Source organism: Mauremys reevesii, linkage group 9, assembly GCF_016161935.1.
Source record: "Mauremys reevesii isolate NIE-2019 linkage group 9, ASM1616193v1, whole genome shotgun sequence".
NCBI classification, from domain to species: Eukaryota; Metazoa; Chordata; order Testudines; family Geoemydidae; genus Mauremys; species Mauremys reevesii.
This window is the reverse complement of record NC_052631.1, coordinates 58,494,806-58,511,532: the sequence shown is the minus strand read 5'-3', so window position 1 is coordinate 58,511,532 and position 16,727 is coordinate 58,494,806. Positions and strand designations below refer to the sequence as shown.

Here is a 16,727-nt window from a genome sequence, read left to right as displayed (position 1 = left end):
CAGTGAAAGCGCCATTTCAAGAACAAGCGTAATAAGAGTGGCCAATGAATAAGTGCATAATGGCAAGAATGCCTGAGCATCTGGAAGCACAGTGTGGGCAGGGCAGGGGTCCCGCTGCGCAAACCTCAAATGAAAGATTATCTCCATTCCAGTAAGAAATTGCATCAGGGGTCTCTGCATTCAGCAGCAATATGGCAATCAGCCATGCTAAAGGGGAGCTGGCTTCAATGGGAGTGTTGCTGGAACCCTCTAAAGGGAGACCCTGGTCCCCAGCAGATACAGTGTCCCTGTGTTATAGAAAATAGTGCAGCTCCTCAGCTGGCCAATCGGCGGTGCACTGTTGAAGTCAATGGGCCAGATCCACAGCTGGTGCAAAATCGATATTACTCTCTTCTCAATCAGCCACATCCCGTATTCCCTGCTCTGCCACAGACTTCCTGTGTGACCCTGGGCAAGTCACATAGCCTCCCTGGGCCTCAGTTTCCCGGCTGTGATGGGGCGTGCCAGGCCCACATGGGCCAAAAGGGTTAATGAGAGCCCCGCCCCACTGCGCCTGCAGTGGGTGTTAAGTGGGAAGAAGAGTGGGGCTCAGGTGGTGGCTGGCCAGGACGGAGAGCAGATCTCTGGCTCTCACTCAGCAGGAGCAGCCTGGCTATTGCCAGGAGTGGAGCTGGACTGTTGGCAGGCAGAGCCTCCCTGAAAGAAGGCAGAGATCCCAAGGAAGGTGGGTAGGAAAGCTGGAGAAGGGTGGCCAGCTGCATGGAGCAGGAGGCTGCTGCTGGCTCAGGGTCTGCCCTGCCAGGGTTGCAGAGCACTCTCCTCCTGCAGCAGGACCAGCAAGGGGCAGGAAGTGCTGCAAAGCTCTGCTGTGAGCTTGGAGAACAGGCAGAAAGAGGTGCTGATGCCCTGAGCCTGGAAAAAGGAGCGTGGAAAAGGCCCAAGACAGGACAAGGTAGGATGTGGTCCAGGGAGGCATCCAGGAATCTCTATAGGCAGGCCCTGGACAGGAACCAGTGTGGGAGAGAGCGAGCCTGGTTTCCCCTGCCAGCCCACTGGGGAAGGTGGAGTGTAAGCCCAGGTGGTAAGGGGTAAGGATGAGTGAGCCTGGAGTTGGGTGAAGGCCCAGTGGGAGGGGGATGGGCTGTTGTTCGTTGGACTGTTGGGTCACTCTGGGAGCGATGGCACTGCATGTGACCTGGCTGGCGCCCCAGGGTGCAAGGGGAAGCAGATTGCAGCAGGGGCAAGCTAAGCCTGCTATGCTGTGCACTGACACCAGGGGGCGCGGTGGTCAGGGTGGCACACTGACGGGGGGTGGCAGCACCGCCCTAACTCCCAGGGCCGTTACGAGGAGAAACACACTGAAGACTGTGATGTGCTCTGAGATCTGCTGAGGATAAGTGCAGGGTAAGAGCTGGGGCTTGTTGGCGTTAGTGGAACGAGGCTGATCTACGTGGGCTGGGAGATTCTGCATGCCCCTTTCCCTTCCCTCTCTGGGAGGGCTCATTCAGGTACGTTTGTACCAACCCAGTCTCCAAGTATTCAGCGACTGCCTCTCCAGTGGCAGCTGTCCACGGCCCCTAGCACCAGGGCAGCTAACTGCAGCCTGCACCTAAGGAAGAGAATGCCTTGCCACAGTAGGGCAGGGAGAGCGCTGCAGGGCGATGCTGGGCTTGTTCTCGTCAGCAGCGACAGCCACAGGGTGATCTGAGCAGGGTTTGCTCAGTTCTGTTTGTCTCCTTGGCTCGGGAGGCTGCTCCGCAGTCCTAGTGCTCGCTGTGGTCAGTGCACTGCCAGCCATTCCAGCAACGCCCCAGAGAGGTAGGGGAGGAGAGAGGGCTGAATCCTGTAGGCCTTGCCCAGCTTCTGCTTCACCGGAGTAGAAAGTCAGTCCTGGCCCCAGGACCTGGCCCGGAAGAATTCTCCCCAGTTTTAAATAAGAAAACTCTGACCTCTGCCTGTGGAGCTATTGGCCCCAGTTGCAGAGGCCAATTGGTATCCAAGCTGGGAACAGAGCATAGCAGGCTCTGGCTGCCAGCCTGGCTCCGTGCGCAGGCATCTTGCCAGATCCAGTGCTCCTGGACTGCTGTGGGGCACTTCTGTGGCCCCGTAGCGAGTTCATCCCCCACACCCTGGGGGTGGGGCAGAGCAATTATCTTGACTGACAGCTGGGTCAGCTGACACTCCAAGAGACTAAAGGACTTTCCCTAGGTCATGCAGGCAGTCTGGGATGGTGCCCTAACTGCTGGGGAATGTTTCCTCTCTTGCCCTTCTGAACGAGCCTGGCCCATGCTGCACTGCCGCGCATTCACTAGGAGAACCTGGCCCATCCCCACCTCTGAGTTCTTTGACCTGTGAAATGCAGGGGTCCTGGACATGCTGTTGCCTGCACCCCTCACTAGCTGGTGTGTGGGGAATTTCTCTTCTCCTTTCTTTAGCTCTGGACTGGTTTGCAAACAGTATCAGCTCTTCCCCAGCTCTTATCAGCTGCCTCCATTCCTGCCTAGCTAACCCCACAGCCATTTCCGGCAGGGCTTTCACCACAGCTGGTGCTTCCTCCACAGGGGGTTGCTGCCCAGCCTTCACCCCCCATTTCTGCAGTTCTGCTTGCTTTCCTGGTGGGCTGCAGGGGTGGGCTACGGGGCTGCTGCTCCCCTTTTTTCCACAGCTGCCTGCCTCTGAGACCACTGTAGCTTAACCAGAGCATTTGTTAGTATTTGCCGTGGGGCAGGGGCTATCTTCCTGTCTGTGTGTACAGAGCCTAGTGTGATGGGGCCCTGATTCAGGGTCTCAGGCAGGGACCAAAGCCCCGGCATGCTGGGTGACTATACAAAACACAGCAAGAAGACAGAGTCCATGCAAGGAGCTCACAGTCTGCATAGAGAAGAACTGGTGTGGAAACAGGTAGAGCGGATGATTCTGAACAGATAACAAGCAGTGGCCCCGGCACACCAGTGGCTTAGTGTCAGAGCTGAATCCAATGGTGGGTGGAGGGCGCTAGTGCACTGAGTTCTGGAGTTTTGACCATCGTACCGACTAGACCCCTCTGCACAGGGGTTAACCTGCAGGGTTACACTAGTGCTTCCACTGATGCAATAGTGAGAAATGGAGAGGAGAGAACATCTCGCAGAGCCAGGCTGGGAGGGTGGAGCCTTGTTGCTTCAGTTCCTTGGCCCCACAGCACGGCTGAGGTGCTGCTACCCACAAGCAGAGACTTCCTGCTGCACAGCGCCTGGCAGCCTCAACAATGCAGGGAGCCTGCTCTCCGCACACCAACCCAGGAGGTGAGGGAAGGGGCTGAGGTTTTGGTGACCTGAAAACGGAAGAGTCATTGCCTGAAAGGAAAGGAATAAACACTCTTATTCTGGTTTCTCCACCTGGCAGCAGAGCCCTGCCTGCCACGTCTCACAGGCTGCAGGGAGGCAGCAGGGAGGATTCACCTTGCTAGGATCACTTTTATCCCAGACATCTGGGGGAGCAGGCTCCTGTGCGCTGGGGACTTGTCTACACTAGAGCAATCAGTGAACTTGAGGTGGTTCACATGTTTTTAAAGGCTAGTGTGGACATTCCCCACACAATATTCCAAGGTACAAGTGTCTGTGATTTTGCCCTAAGCTGATCCTAAGGGGATGTCTACACTCCAGTGGCACAGCTTCAACACTGTATATGTTTTCCAGGGATGTAGTTAATGCACCTCCAGGAGATGGTAGCGGGTCGATGGAGTTAATACCTCGAGTTAACTGGCAATCACTCTTGCTCTGATTGAGCTAAAAATAGGGCTAGCCACTCTGAATAGGATCCCGTCAAGACCATAGGCATAGACTCCGGGCCGCTTGTGCCAGCACAGCTACACTGCTATCTGTAGTGCACTAGCTGAATCAGTGCCGTGCCAGCGTAGGCATATCTCCTTTTGCTGGAACTTCTACCTCCAGCTTGAAGCGTGGATGTGCCCTCCAAGTGAAAGTCCCTGGGAGGTCTGTGCTAATCAGCGTTTGATGAAAGCAGAAGTATTGCAGACACTGCTCCCACATCGGCTCTCAGTCCTGGCCATTGTCCCTTTATCGTTTGCACAGCCGATTTGTTGGACAATTGCAGATGGTCGTGGGTCATTTGCAAACAGGAAACGTGTCTCCCCCCAGGAGTAAAGCTTCCAGGGCACCCAGGCAGGGAATAGAAGCAAGGTGTGATCAAGAATCCACAGCAGACTAGTGGATGCTCCCAGCAAACCACAGGCCAAAATTTGTTTGCTGAAATAAGGTGCTAAAAAATTGCAATAACACCCTGCTTCAGTGAAGGCAGCATTGTCTAGTGGTTAGAGTATTGGACTGGGAGTCAGGAGGCCTGGATTACATTCTCTGCACTGGGTCTTTGGGGAAATCCCAGCCCTTCATCTGTCTTGTTGATTTAAATCAACAGCTCTTCTAGGCAGAGGTGGTCTCTCACAGTGTGTACAATAGTACCCTGCTCTTGGCTGCAGCTTCGAGATGCTACTGCAGTGGAAATAACAGCAAATGAGTAAAAATCCTGACCTGTGTGTAATACTTTGCCAAAGGAGACAGGGCTGTGCTCATTGGGTGTGTTATTTGCACATAACAATGGAACCACTTCTGCTCCCTGCTGAAGTGATTATGGTCTGATCCTAGGGTGAAACATGCCTTGATTGAGGGGAGATGAGCTGCCGTGCGTCTTCACAGGTGCTTTGGGGGCTGGGGCATGAGAGTCATGTGCTTCCGCCACAACACTCCCGAGTCTGCCAGCTCCCTGGAGTGCACGCTGTGGGGTACTGCTGCAGAGCACAGCCATGGATTTTCATTAGGAGTGGCAACAGGAAAGAGTTGAATTTTAAGCAGAGATTTATGGTGTGGGATAAGGCTGGGATGGGGGCAGGGTTCCATGCAGCGCAGGCTGTATGGAAGAAGACACTGAGGCCTGGTGTACATTACAAAGCCAGGACAGGGTATCTACAGTGTTTGGAGCTGTGAAAAATAGCACACCCTGTGTGATGTAGTTAAGCCGACTGAAGCCATGGTGGAGACATTGCCAGTGAGGAGGGATAGCTCAGTGGTTTAAGCATTGACCTTCTAAACCCAGGGTTGTGAGTTCAGTCTTAGAGGGGGGCCACACAGGGATCTCAGGCAAAATCAGTACTTGGTCCCACTAGTGAAGGCAGGGGGCTGGACTTGATGACCTTTTGGGGTCCCTTCCAGCTCTATGAGATAGCTATATCTCCATGTTTTAGGTCAGCACAAGAATTCTTCTGTCAACCTCGCTATTGCCTTAGCGACACTGCTGGGAGAACCCCTGCACTGGCTGCAGTCAGTGTTTACACAATGACAGTGCAGCTGCACACATTTCTAGTGCAGACACCCCTAGATGAGAGACATGTCATGTGAGATACGTGTAAACTCCTATAGCACCTTTATCCCCACAGGTGGGATGGGAGGGGTTGCAGCATGACAGCAGCATGGCACAGTAGTGTACTCTGAATGCTTTTCAGATGGGCATAAAATCCAGCCTGGGGTTGGTGGTGTCTGAGACTGCCCCAGGCAGTGAGGGTCTGCACTAGCCAGTGCCTGGCGAGCTGTGGAGAGGGTGGACAGGCACCAGATTTCCATGCCTGCTATGACTCAATAGTGGGAGTCATTGCAACCTGGTGGCTGAGCTAGCAGCTTGGCAACGGGGCACGCTGTCCTATACCCTCCCAGCTCCTCGTCAGCTCACCTGGCACAAGCCCAGTCAGACCAACTCAGACTTGGATGTCAGGGCCGTTCTGTTCCCTTCATCACCTCCAAACTGGAAATAAAACCCAGCTGGGCCCTTGGCGTCAGTTGGTGTCAAGGCTGAATCCCAACTCTGTGTCTTTGAGTGCAGAAGTGGGGCCTGCAAGGATTTTAAAAAATAATACTGGCCACCCCAGGCTTGTATTAAACTCCCAAGGTTACAGCTTCTCTCTGACCTTGGCTTGGTAAACACTGCCATCACCCAAATGCAAAAAAAAAAAAAAAAACCCCAAAAAACCCTTTGAACCCAGGAAGGAGCACTTGGGAATTCCTCATGTGGGGTACCCTCAAACCCTTTCACTCCCCCCCTCTGGGCAAGAGCTGAGAAAGAAAACAAAGGAAATTAGCTGTGGCTACCAGCTGGTGAAACAACATGCACAAACCTCTCATGACACCAAAAATCTGATCCTGTTCTTAAAAAAGGTAAATTTTATTAAAAGCAAAAAGAAAGAAAATACCTCTGGAACTTAGGCTTTTGCTAGATTTTAAAAGAGCAATTCCAAAAATCAAGCACCCAAAATAGCTTTCTTGGGCGTTCAGCTTAAAGGTTACAAGCAAACAATAGCATCTGAGGTTAGCAAAGAGGAGTCCACAAGGCATAAGAAAAGTTTCTTTCCCAATTTTAAAAAGTTCTACCTTCCCATTGGCTCTTTTGGTCAGATGCCCACTCCCCCCCTCCCCTTTACCTGGGGGATTTTTTAACCCTTTACAGGTAAGCAAGTAAAGAACAGCTACCAAGAGGGATTTTACAGCTAACTGGCTGGCTATCTCTCCTCTTTATTTATCACACACCCCCCAAATCACAGACAGTGCTGGCCAGCCTGGTTCAGGTCGGGTCCACACTGGCTGGGGTTTCTTCCTGTAGGTTTAGGAAACAGAGTTAATAAGATAACATGCACCTCTAATTTTACTAATAATTACATGAAGAACTAAACTGTACTTTTTATGTTTCAAGGACTACAATGATGTAGAATACATGGACATTTTTACCTGGCTGATTCTGGGAAACCTTCCTGGGAGAGTGCATCAGCCACTTTGTTAGAGGCTCCTGAAATGTGTTGTAATTTAAAATCAAAGTCTTGTAGAGCTAAACTCCATGAAGAAGTTTTTTGTTAGTCTCTTTGACTGTGTGAAGCCACTTCAGTGCAGCCTGGTCAGTCTGCAGGTGGAACCGCCGTCCCCAAATGTATGGGTGTAGCTTCTCCAGAGCATACACAATAGTGTAACATTGTTTTTCTGAGACTGACCAGTGGCTTTCCCTCTCAGAAAGTTTTTTGCTGAGAAATATAACAGGACGGAATTGTGTATTTGGTCTTTGCTGCATTAAAACTGCTCCCATGCCATGCTCAGACGCATCTGTGGTTACGACAAATGGCTGGTTGAAGTTTGGGGCCCTCAGTACAGGGTCAGACATAAGGGCTGCCTTAAGCTGGTTAAAGGCTTTTTCACACTTATCAGTCCACTGAACTGCATTTGGTTATTTTTTCCTGGTTAGGTTTGTCACTGGGGTGGCAATTTGGCTGCACTTTGGTACAAATCATTGGTAATACCTGGCCAAGCCCAAGAAGGATTGGACCTGCTTCCTGGACCTTAGGGACAGGCCAATTTTTGATAGCATTTAGCGTAGCCTGTAGGGGGTTGATAGTACCTTGACCCACCTGGTGTCCAAGGTATGTTACCCTGTTTAGGCCTATTTGACACTTTTTGGCTTTAACGGTTAATCCTGCCTCCCTTATAACGCTGGAAGACAGCTTGGAGGTGTTCTGCCCATGAATCTGAGAATATAGCCACATCAGCGAGGTAGGCGACTGCAAATTCCCCAAATCCAGCCAGAAGGTCATCTACCAGTCTCTGGAAGATGGTGGATGCGTTTCACAGTTCAAAAGGGAGCACATTAAATTAATACAGCCCTACATGGGTGATGAAGGCTGACCTCTCCTTGGCTGGGTCATCTAGCAGCACTTGCCAGTACCCCTTAGTTAAGTCTAAGGTGGAGATGAACTGGGCACGTCCCAGTTTTTCCAATAGCTGATCTGTGTGTGGCATTGGATAGTTTTGTGGGCGAGTTACAGCACTTAGCTTATGATAGTCCACACAAAAGCAGATTTCCCCATCTGGTTTGGGAACCAGAACCACTGGAGAGGCCCATGTACTCTCAGAGGGGCAGATTACACCCATCTGTAACATGTCCTTGATCTCCCTTTCTATTGTAGTTTTGGCCTGAGGAGCCATTCTAATTGGGCAAGCATCACCTGTGTCAATGGCGTGGTATGCCTGTTCTGTCCATCCTGGGGTGGCTGAAAACATTGATGCGAAGCTGGTGCAGAGCTCCTGGATTTGCTGTTGCTGCTTATGCCGAAGGATCTTGGAAAGTCTCACCTCTTCCACGCCACTGTTGCTTTTTCTGTCATAGTAGAATCCTTCAGACCATTCAGCGTCATCTCTCTCCTGGGCTGTAAACTGGCGAACCTTGATTTCTCGGGAATAAAAGGGCTTTAGAGAATTGACATGGTATACTTTAAGTTTTAGGGTAGGGTTTGGGAATGCTATGAGGTAATTAACAGCTTCCAGGTGCTCTCGGACCATAAATGGCCCCTCCCACAATGCTTCCATCTTATTGGCCTGGAGCGCTTTTAGGACCCTGACGTGGTCACCTACTCTGAAGGAACGTTCTCCGGCATGTTTAAAAGAAAGAAAATACACCTGGAACTTAGGCTTTTGCTAGATTTTAAAAGAGCAATTCCAAAAATCAAGCACCCAAAATAGCTTTCTTGGGCGTTCAGCTTAAAGCAGAGGTGGGCAAACTATAGCCCGGGGGCCACATCCAGCCCTTGAGATCCCGGCCGGGAAGGCTAACCCCCAGCCCATCCCTGGTTGTCCCCCCCTCCCCTGTAGCCTCAGCTCGCTGTGCCGCCAGTGCTCTGGGCAGCAGGGTTGCGAGAGCCGCCTGCCTGCATGGCTGGCTCTGGCTGGGTGGTCTGGCTGCCAGTCCTGGTGCTCTGAGTGGCATTCTAAGGGAGCGTGTGTGTGTGTGTGGGGGGGGGTTGGATAAGGGCAGGGAGTCCCGGGGGGCAGTCAGGGGACAGGGAGCAGGGGGTGGTTAATAGGCATGGGAGTCCCAGGGGGCCTGTCAGGGGGCAGGGGTGTGAATAGGGGTCAGGGGACAGAGAGCAGGTGAGGTTGGATGTGGGGGGTCCCGGAGGAGCGGTCAGGGGACAAGGAGCAGGGGGAGGGGTTGGATGGGTTGGGAGTTCTGAGGGGGGGGCAGTCGGGGGAGGGGAAGTGGGAGGGGTCGGATAGGGGGCAGGGGCCAGGCTGTTTGGGGAGGCATAGCCTTCCCTACCCGGCCCTCCATACAATTTTGGAACTCCAGTGTGGCCCACAGGCCAAAATGTTTGCCCATCCCTGACTTAAAGGTTACAAGCAAACAAAAGCATGTGGGGTTAGCACAGAGGAGTCCACAAGCCAATAAGAAATAACCCTAATTGCATCTAGCTAAACATTCTGATCTACTTACACATTTGGAGTTCAGATAAGTATTTCTAGGCATGATTTGATGATTTATAATCATACCTGGCTTAGCTGCTTATAGCATGGCTGCTCTGTCCCTCCATCCCAGAGAACAACAAACAAAGGCAAAGTTTCTTTCCCAATTTTAAAAAGTTCTACCTTCTGATGGGCTCTTTTGGTCAGGTGCCCACATTTTTTTCTTTACCTGGGGGACTTTTTAACCCTCTACAGGTGAAGCAAGTAAAGAACAGCTACCAAGAGGGATTTTACAGATAATTGGCTGGCTGGGTGTCCATCAAAGGGAGATACCCCCCACCACACACACTTTATTTATCACAGTTGGCCTATGGGGGTCACCCATCCATCCGCCTTTGGGTGCTGTCTCCAGAGAAAGCTCTCATCCCTGTGGCTATGGGGGGGAAGTCAGTCTGTCGTGTTCCTTCCAGTCTAGCTTTCTGGTTACTCAGGGTTTGCAGGCTTGTGTGTGGGGGATAAAGATAGCCCCGTTTCTACCAGCCGGATGTGTGTGAGGTTTGCAAACACGCTGCCCTCTCTCCACTCACATTTTCCATTATGCAAGCACAGCTCTCTCTGGCTGTAAATAGCTGGGCAGTTCACCAGCACTGCATGCGTGCGTCCGCGTAGACCTGTGTTGCTGGGTGTATAAAACACATGTGAAGAACTGCCAGACTAGATCAGAACAATGAGCCAGCTCGTCCAGTGTCTTGTCTTTGGTGGCTAGTGGCCAGGTTCAGCTGTTGCAGAGGAAGATGCAAAATGCCTTGCAGGAGGCAATTATGGGAGAACTTCCACTAGAGACTGGAGCTTGTGCTCCGAGACATGGGGGATTATGTCCTTCCAAAGCACTAGTTTTTTAAATCCTTATTACTCTAACTCTGGATTCTTTGGGTATCCCTATAATTATCCAAGACTCTTTTGAACCCATTCTAAGCTCTTGAGCTCAATTACATCTTGTGGATGTGAGTTCCACAAGCTAATTCTGCATTGTAGGAAAACTTATTTCCTTGTACCAGTTTAAAAAAACATTGTTTGGAAATAGCTCTGATTGCAAATGCCTGGGTCCCCTTGAAGCCCAGATAATGGATTCTCTATGCTTTTGCCATAATTCCTCCCTCAAAAAACCTCCGAAATCTGAGAGTGTGAAAATGATCAGTAAGAGGATGCAGCTGCTTCATTCACACACCATATATCACTGCTTCACTTACTCACTCCCTATGCAACTAACAACCTCCACCCACTCTAAACTCTTCCCCTTCCTGTCTCCTGAAAGAGTAGGGTAGTGCTGGAGACATAAGCTAGAAATAACCCTCCATTTGTTTAATTAAAACTAAAGATTTCAAAACCAGTTTACTCGCGGGCTCTGTTGGTACATGCTACAGCCTTGTGTGTCTTCTGCTATGTTGATTGAGTAGTAAGATGTTTCTTTTATGGTAAAAAGGTAAAATCTTGTCTTTTGGCCCTTCTAGAATGTGTTGAATAAAGGAGGTGGATTCTCACCTTCATAACCTTGATGTAAAGCTGGAGTAACTCCAGTGGTTTCAATAGGATGACTCTGGATTTACATCAGTGTAACCGAGTGGAAGTTGCGATGGGTGTGTTACATTTATGCAAAGCAGACCTTGCTGGTTGATGCACTGAGCTGTACTGTTCAATTAACAGTCATATGCTCTGGGTTCAGGCTGGAGTGCACTGGAAACAGACCTCTCATGTATGTTTACAAGTATGTTGCAGCAGTGCCTAGGAGGCCCATGGTGCTGGGTGCTGTGTAAATAGAAAGTAAATGGCTACCTCTGCCCCAAAGAGCTTGCTGTCTAGCAGATGGGACAGACCGCATGGCTGAGGCACACAAGTGGGTTGAGCTGGGGAGCTGGCCAGGGTTCGCTTCTTACCCAGTCAGGAGCAGTGCTCAGATCTGGTGCTTGCCTCGCAGCCATCTGGGGGTAGACATCTGTGTGCAGAGGTGAGTTCTGAGGGTGACCTGGAGGAGGCCAAGGTGGAGGCATTACGAGTCTAGAGGGAAGCTCCCACCATGTGTTGGGGGCAGTGAGGGGAGAGTGCAAAGGGCTTGTAGAGAAGTGGGTGTCTGAGGCTGGCATTGCTGATGAAGTGAAGGTGAGAGCTGAGCTGATGACAGGATACTCCATAGCTCATAGTGCAATCTGCTGGTAATCTGTTGTACTTCTATTTACATGTATTTATGCCAATCATAGGCCTGATCCAAAGGTCACTGAAGTCGCTGGGAGTCTCTCTCTTGATTGTGATGAGTTTTGGGTCAGATTCTACAAAGGGAGCTAAGCACAGCTGCGTGGGGAGGTGTAACTCACATAGAAAAAGTAAAGCAAGATTGTATGGCTGCATCCCTTGATTATAATCAATTTCCTGGGTGATCGCAGATGCCAATGATTGACATTTGCAGCCTGAACCACTTTCTAATGATGTTTTTTGTTGACTGATTCCCTGGGATTTTTTGGGGGGTGGGGGAAGGAGAGAGGGATAGCGTTGTATTGATATATCTTTATATGCACAATTAATGAGGGAAGAGTAGAACTGAAATATAACTTAAATACAACTAATATTTCGACTGTCAGTTGCCAGTAAGGAATTAGAAAATACAGAGGATCTCTTGACTGGAAGAGGGACACAGATCTTTCTGAAGTTATATTGATTAACTAATATCACAATTCAGAAGGTGAGTCACACTGAGATTAGTGCTGTCAACAAAATAAGTGTGTGGCTAAGAAAGGCAAAATCCCCTTGAAGGATCAACAAGAAAAAGCATACTTCTGTGGAAAAACTCGATTTGGTGTGCAGAGGAGGATGGGTTTGCGGTGAAGGCCCTGGCTGGTACTCAGCAGTTTCAGTAATCAGCTCTACCACAGACTTCCTTCATGACCTTGGGCAAGTCATTTAATCTCTCTGTGCCACTTATATGACCCTACTTTACCGTGGTAGCTGTGTGCCTCATAATCTTGAATGTTTGTATCCTCCACCCACCCCTCTGAGGGAGGGCAGTGCTATTATTGCGATTTCACAGAGGGGAAATTGAGGCACAGAGAGCCCACATGATTTGTACCTGTCATCCAGGGAGTCTGGGGTGGAGCAGGGAATTGAATGCCAGTCTCCTAAGTCCCATGCTAGTTCCCTGACCACTGAACTACCTCCCTCTCTAAAGGACTCACCCTTCCTTGGTTGATCATAGGATGACTATGAGTAGGCAATGTGATGTGGCCGTTAAAAAAGCTAATGCGGTCCTGGGATGCATTAGGCGAGGTATTTCTAGTAGAGATAAGGAGGTGCTAGTCCCGTTATATAAGGCGTTGGTGAGACCTCATTTGGAGTATTGTGTGCAGTTTTGGTCTCCCATGTTTAAGAAGGATGAATTCAAACTGGAACGGGTACAAAGAAGGGCCACTAGAATGATCCGAGGAATGGAAAGCCTGTCGTATGAAAGGAGACTTGAGGAGCTCGGTTTGTTTTCCTTAACCAAAAGAAGGATAAGAGGAGATATGATTGCACTCTTTAAATATATCAGAGGGATAAATACCAGGGAAGGAGAGGAATTATTTCAGCTCAGTGCTAATGTGGACACGAGGACAAACGGATATAAATTGTCAGTCAGGAAATTTAGGCTTGAAATTAGACGAAGGTTTCTAACCATCAGAGGAGTGCAATTCTGGAACAGCCTACCGAGGGAAACAGTGGGGGCGAAGGACCTCCATGACTTTAAGATTAAGCTGGATAAGTTTATGGAGGGGATGGTATGATAGGATAACGGGTTTAGTCAATAGGTCAATAACGTGCCACACTGGTAATTAGTACAAAGGGTCAATGTTGGGATATTGTTAGCCTTTTCCAGAGGGTCTGGCTGGAGAGTCTTGCCCACATGCTCGGGGTTCAGCTGATCGCCATATTTGGGGTCAGGAAGGAATTTTCCTCCAGGGTAGATTGGCAGTGGCCCTGGAGGTTTTTTGCCTTCCTCCGAAGTATGGGGCAGGGGTCGCTGGCTGGTGGATTATCTGCTACTTGAAGTCTTTAAATCATGATTTTGAGCATTCAACTGCAGAGTCAAGGGAGAGAATTAGTTCAGGAGTGGGTGGATCGGCTTATGTGGCCTGCATCTTGCAGGAGGTCAGACTAGATGATCATAATGGTCCCATCTGATCTTGAATTCTATGATTCTATGATTCCTTTTCTGAGGAGTTCCTGTCTATAAAATGGAGATGGTAATTCTTCCTTTCTCCCCACTCCGTCTGTTTAAACTGTAAGCTCTTCCGAGCAGGGGCTGTCTGTCCTGATGTGAATGTGCAGTGCCCAGCGCAAAGGGGCTGCTGGGTGCTCCCACAAATGACAGTTGGCAGTTTTTCTTCCTGGCTCTGTGGTGGCTGCCACAGGTTTGTGCTAGGAGTCCACACTGATAACTGCCTGCGTTTGGGATGTAATACTGATGCTATTACATTGTTCCAGGACCCCACATCCCCTTCCCAAAGCGAGTGCCAGTCAGAAAGGCAGCTTTGCCCAGGTTGGGTGGCTGGGTCTGAGGGGGCCTGGAGGCCAGGAGTAAAGGGTGGCACTGCAGATCAGTGTGCCAAGGCCATTCAGAAAGAAGGGCTAGGCAGCACCATCGTTAGAGGAAGCTAAGAGGATACATTTGGTGCTACACCCTCAGGACAGCCCTGTGCGGGGCGGGGATGGAATGGGGGTAAGGCTTGGGCAGGGGACATAGCGACATCCTCTGTGAGATGGAACAATATTGACCTGTGGTTTTGTTCAGATGTGGAACGAAGCCCTGGCCCAGGGCCGTCCAGCTGGTGCGCTGCCCTGGGGCTGCAGATCCTGTGAGCCTGGGCCCCAAGGAGCTGTGAACCCGCAGCAAGGGCTGCCTGCCAGCGGGCTGCCAAGGAGCTGGGTGGGTGTGGCTGGAAGCCAGGCAGGGCTCTGTGAAATGTTTCCATCAATGAATCGGCAGATTTGACCCCCACCCCCACCCCCCAGAATGCTGGCATTTGTGTTAGCCAGGCCCTTGCTTTGACATCTCATCCGAGAGACGGCAGCTCCAGGAGCCAGCACCATGCTAGGGCACATGGGAATCACCCACCACATGGCCTGCAAACACCTGTGCCCACTCCTGGGGACTGGGAGAGTTCTGAACCAGCAAGGTCCTGTTTGGCTCATGAAATCTGCCCCCATTGCAGCTGGGCAGGGGATAGCAGCCCTCGGAACGGGCTCTGACTGTGGCAAACACCCAGTGCTAACTCCATGGTTTGGCTGGGAGCCCATCCTGCAGAGCCCTGGGCTTGGCTAACCCCGCCCGTGCCCCACAGAGCACAGCCACACGAGGCTAGGCAGTGCCGTGCTGAAAGGCCGAGCTCCTGAGGCTATTTTTAGCTATTCCCCTCTGATCATATCACTCCTCTGTGTTGTTGACTGACTGTTATGAATGACTCGAAGGTGGTGGCTTGTGATCGGCCACCAGATAGTTTCGTTCTGAGGTTCACGCACTGTCCTACTTTATTGCCGGCTGAGAGCTGGAGGGCTCTCACATGCGCGCTGTGGAGCACAAAAGAGAAGCTTGGAAAGGTGCCCCCTCATGGCTATTGAGCCTGCTCCTCCTCTGGGAGTGAACCGGGTCACTCTGGAAAAGTGTGGGGTCGGCTCAGGGAAAGCCCTGGGAGTGAAAGGAGAGCCAGACCTGGTCTACAGGATGCTGAGGTCTAGCTGGGCTTCAGGAGCAGCAAGGCTACAGTGGCCAATCTGATGTCCAATTTCCCCCTCCTTCTCCCTCAGTCTCTTCACCTCAGCTGCACTCCACTTCCTGCTTGGTCCTGTGCCCCGCTCTCCTTCCCTTCCCATGGAGCTGCTCGCCTCCTGACTAAACAACCCAAACCCTCTGGCATGGGTCACTTGGCTGGGGTATTCTCCCCTCCCCCAGCCTGGCTCTGCCTGGGCTGTTTGGATCCGCAGCGCCTAGCATTCTGGAGCCCCAGTCTTGACTGGCCTTTAGGCTCTGCTGCAATATAATAAACAGGCCTAATAGTCACAACCCCCCAACCCCGTAGCTGCTGTTTGAACATTTTAGGGTCTATTTTGGGGCCCCATTATTGTCCCTTCATACATGAAGCCTGATTCTCAGCTGGGGTAAATCGGGGCCATCCCACTAAAGTCAGCAGAGATCTGCAGATTCCCACCAGTGGGGCCTCTGCTTCCCACTGAGTCTGGGTCTCCGTTCACCCCCTCCCCTTCTCCCAGGGTAATGCAGGCCAGTCTCTGCCTGTGTCTTCTATTTTCTCCCAGCATGGCTCTTGCCTTTTGCGCCTCCTCGCTGTCCTCCCAGCCTGATGCACTGGGTGATCCCAGGTCTCCAGTGCAGAGTGCCCACGGCGAGATTTTACCGTTCCTGGAGACACTGCAATACCAGGTCAATGCATGGGGTGGACAGAGCAAGCTCCTATTTAAAATTAAAAAAAAAAAAATCAAAAATCAAGTTAATATACAGTCCTCAAATAAAGGACATATCAGATATTAAACTGATAAGAACAGACACTACACTTCGATCTTAGCTCCAAGGGGTGTTGTGCTTTGCAGGCGTCTCTTGCTGGGACAGTGAATACTGAACAATAAATAATGTCGCCTTTTTTCAAATCAATGGGTTCTGTGTTCCAGTGCTATTAGCAGCTGATGAACAGAGCAAGGGCCAATGTTTTCAGATCTGCTAATCAGGCCTAAATCATCCACTCACTTGGCTGGGCCAGAGGAATGATTAAAGTGGCAGAGTTTGATTAAAACCAAGTTCCTGCTGCTACTCTTTCGGCAGTGCCTAGAGGTCCCAGCAGAGCACAGGCCCTCTCCACCTAGGAAGACAGTCCTTTCCCAAAGAGCTCACAGTTTAGGGTGATTTTATAGGGACAGTCCTGATTTTTGAGGCTTTTTCTTATATAGGCACTTATTACCCCCAACCCCCTCTCCCGATTTTTCACACTTGCTATCTGGTCACTCTGTCACAGTCACACAGACAAAACATGGGTGGGGAAAGACAGAGAGGCTACCCAGTAGGTCTCCTTATCCCATCAGGGGACGTGTTTATCCAGGGATCCCAGGAGAGGCACCGGTGTGCTAGGAGAGGGCAGAAGGGAGGCGGGGGGGGGGGGGAGGGTCAGGCATAGTCGGCTGCTGGCTCTTCTACCAGTGAGCTCTTGCCTGGCATGTACTGACTGAGGTGTTGGCTTTCAGATCAGAACTAAACCTGATGCTCTGACTGCTTGTGATCCCTAGAGATCCCCCGTGCCCTTTCTCAAGTCGAGGGGTGTGGGACTGGCCAATCTGGTGTAACGATGCTGCCCTTGGTGGGACACGTCTGAGAGTATCAATTCAGGACAAATTGCTTAGAGCAGGGCAATAACAGCCCAAGGCTGGAGTTTCTCC

General features: G+C 50.9%; 1 protein-coding gene and 1 non-coding gene across 5 annotated transcripts in view; one reads left to right on the top strand and one right to left on the bottom strand.

Moving 5' to 3' along the window:
• DGKK (diacylglycerol kinase kappa) overlaps positions 1 to 16,727 on the top strand; it is a 193,422-nt gene that overhangs the window by 30,048 nt on the left and 146,647 nt on the right. The window lies entirely within an intron of this gene.
• LOC120372718 lies at positions 15,687 to 15,879 on the bottom strand. Its single transcript, XR_005585143.1, has one exon. It is a non-coding gene; the product is annotated as a U2 spliceosomal RNA (small nuclear RNA).